This window comes from Gekko japonicus, unplaced genomic scaffold (assembly GCF_001447785.1).
Source record: "Gekko japonicus isolate JY-2015 unplaced genomic scaffold, Gekko_japonicus_V1.1 scaffold2359, whole genome shotgun sequence".
NCBI lineage: Eukaryota > Metazoa > Chordata > Lepidosauria > Squamata > Gekkonidae > Gekko > Gekko japonicus.
Window position 1 is genome coordinate 182983 of NW_015160293.1, and position 3609 is coordinate 186591.

Consider the following 3609-nt stretch of genomic DNA (forward strand, 5'->3'; position numbering starts at 1 on the left):
CCCCATTTTTTACATATTAAAAGGTTTTTTTATTTGGGTTGGTTTTCTATAATCATTTGTTTCTTTTGTTACCAGCTGCCATGAGCCCCTTGGGGACAAGTGGATTACAAACATTTTAAAACAAAATAAAAACATTAGCTTCACTCCCATTAGAAATAAATTACTTCGGGCCAAGTAATCCCTGTTTTCATTTTGTTTCTCTCTTGCGTGAATAGAACCCACAATTCTTCAACCAATTCTGATTCCTCATACCATCCCCTCCCACAAAAAAGCGTAAGAATGTTTCAGTGTGATTGTGCATCAATACATTAGCATTATACTTCATTTTTACATCCCTAGCATAAGTGATGTACATGTACATATAAATGTATAAATGGCATATAACATGTATTAACAATACAACATGCAATGCCAACAGCAAAAAAAAAAAAATGGAGAAGCAAAAACATAAACATACAAAACAAACAAAATCAGGAACATTTGCCCATCCCTAGGTCCCAAACAGATAAGATATCAGAAGATCCATGATCGGAACATAAATATTCAGAAATAGTCATTGGAGGAGGTCCTAATTTGCTCTGAGGCAATGACATAGGGAAGAGGGTTTAATGCTTTCACATTCCCTGTTTCCCCAACCTTTTATTAGCTCCATTGGGTAAAACATGCAGGCAGCATAGAGGTGACCTGTATGTTTCCCCCGAAGAGGCAAGGGACCATCTGAAGTCATGTGTACAGTACAGGGAAAGAGTTAACACCCCCCCTCCCCGTATGTTGCTTCGTTAATCTGAATTGCAGTCTCCCATGGCTGCCTTTTTTAATGTCAAGTCAAACCCCACAGGGCTTTCAAAGACGCTCAGAGGTGGTTTGCTATTGCCTGCCTCTGCATCATGAATCTGGTATTCCTTGGAGGTCTCCCATCCAAATACTAGCCAGGGCCTGCCTTACTTTGCTCCCAAGATCAGGCTAGCCTGAGCTATCCAAGTCAGGGCACGGCCGCTATGAACAAATGAAAAATATACTGACAATATCACAGAATCATAGAATCACAGAGTTGGAAGGGACAATACAGGCCATCTGGTCCAACCCCCTGCTCAATGCAGGATCAGCCTAGAGCATCCCTGAGAATGGTTTGTCCAGCCGCTGCTTAAAGACTTTCAGTGAGGGGGAGCTCCCCACCTCCCTAGGCAGCTGATCCCACTGTTGCACAACTCTTACTGTTTAAAAGTTTACAATCTTCTGAGTCTCATCACATTTCACTCTCAGAGCTAGCAGGTATTTTTTTAAAAAAAAATAATGATCAGAGCTAGCAGGTATTTTTTTAAAAAAATATATTGTTTTCACAGTGTGCCTGAGCAATGTATGGTTGTTCTGCTTGGACATAGCTATTAAAAACCTTTTCAGATGCCCCTCACAGGTGAGATCCATGCCCTCATTTGATACATTACATAAATGCAAAAGGGATTTATATGTCTGAATACTTCTAAATAATGGATGAATTAGAATTAGAAATTATAGTTTCATTTTCTCTCTCAAAACAGAATTAAACTTCTGTTATAGCTAGTTACTTACATTTCTCTTCATTGAATACATAAGAAGAGCCCTGCTGGATCAGACTAGTAGTCCATCTACTCCAGCATCTGGTCTCAAATAGTGGCCAATCACTTCCACTGGAGGGCCAACAACAGGGTACAGAGGCCCTTCCCTGATGTTGCCTTCTGGCACTGATATTTAGAGGGGTACTGCCTTTGCATGTGGAGGGTTTTTTTAACCACCATGGCTAGTAACCACTGATAGACTGTCCTCCATGAATCTGGCTGTTTCCCTTTTAAAGCAGTTTATGCTTGTGGAATTGCTACAACTTCTGGCAGTGAATTCCAGATTCTAATAACTTGTTATGTAAAGAAGAGTTTCCATTTGTAGCTGCCAAGCAAACCCATTCCCATCCTTAATGACTAAATACATTATCTTTATTTGCCTCATAAAATACTTGAGTAAGACCATACCCTGCAGTCCCAAGCAGAGTGACACCCTGCTAAACCCAGTTACTACAGTGAATTTAGAAGGCTATAACTTTGTTTAGAATTGTGTAAAAAGCATTAAAAAACCCATGCTGGATTAGGGTTGTCAGGTTCCCTCGTTGCTGCGGTGGGGGAATTTGAGGGGCATTCTAGGGGTGGGTGGGGACACTCCCCAAGCCTCACCCTCAAGAGTGACCACCCACCCAGCAACCCCTCTCCCTCCCCTCCTGCCCTATTTAAAGGGCTTCAGCTGATCGGCGGGAACCACATGGCTCACCAACCAGCTGGAGGGCCCTTTTAATTTTTCCCCAGCCCTGCACGCTGCCCCCCCACCTCGTTCACAAAAAGACCCTTTAAAGCCAAGCGTGTGGCCCATGACCACCCCTCTCCCTCACTTCTGCTAGATTTAAAGGTCCCTCTCTGGCTGACGGGCCACATGGTCCCCACCAATCAGCTGAAGCCCTTCAATCAAACAGGAGGGGAGAGAGAGTGGTGGCTGGGCAGGTGGTCACTCTTGGGGGTGGGCTTGGGAGCAGGGCTTCCTCCACTGGACATCTGGCCAGGGGCAGATTGAAGCTCCCAGAAGTGGGGGAACCCCTGCCCGGACCTGGGGGCTGGCAATCCTATGCTGGATCAACCCAGTGGGTACATTTAGTCCAATGCCCTGTTTGACATAGTGGCCAACCATTTACCCTAGATGGCAAATGAAAAGGTCATAGAGATCAAGGCCTTACCCCGATGCTGCCTCCTAATATTTTATTCAGAGGTCTGCTGCTTCTGTATATGGAGGTTATACTTACTAATAGCTAGTAGTTATTGATGAACATCTCCCCCATGAATTTGCCTATTTCCTTCTTAGAGCCATCTATGCTTGTGGCCATCACTACATCCACTGGCAGTGAATTACACAACATAATTATTCATTGAGCAAAGAAGCAGTTCCTTATGTCCACCCTGGACTGCCACCATCATCGAGTACCCATGAGTTATAGTATTGTTTGTGTATGTGTGTGTGAGAGAGATCCACTTTCTTTACCCCATACATAAAGTGTATTTATATGGCAGTTACTGCCTTTGCCAACATATTCACAATTAAGGAACTACAGTACACATGGATTTTTTTGGTTTTTTTGTAAGAGCTAGCCATACGATGACTTATCGGCTTTACTGGACTTTCTTTGGAAGAGGCAATGCTACCCACATCAGCAACTACACTGCAACTCAGTCCAAGGACTGCTAATTTATTATGATGGTAGAATACATTTAATCTGAATGTTAGTAATAATTAGTTAATAATCTCATATTTCAGTGTATGCTTAGGAGTTCTAATGAAAGAAGATTAAGTTAAGGCAGCAGCTCAGAAGGGATATTATCTGTTAGGAACAAGGGGAAAGGGAGTTATTTTCTATGAACATACCATTTTAATGAGCTGCAATATGAGTTAATTAACCCATTTGTCAATTGAGTTTTCAAATACTTATGTTCAAGGTTATATTTCCAAGGGCACAATCAAAATGTTTGTGCTTCAAAGCAGATGTATTAATTTTAAAAGGTCTACGGACAAATGGGATTTTGCCCTTTAAAAGCAAGA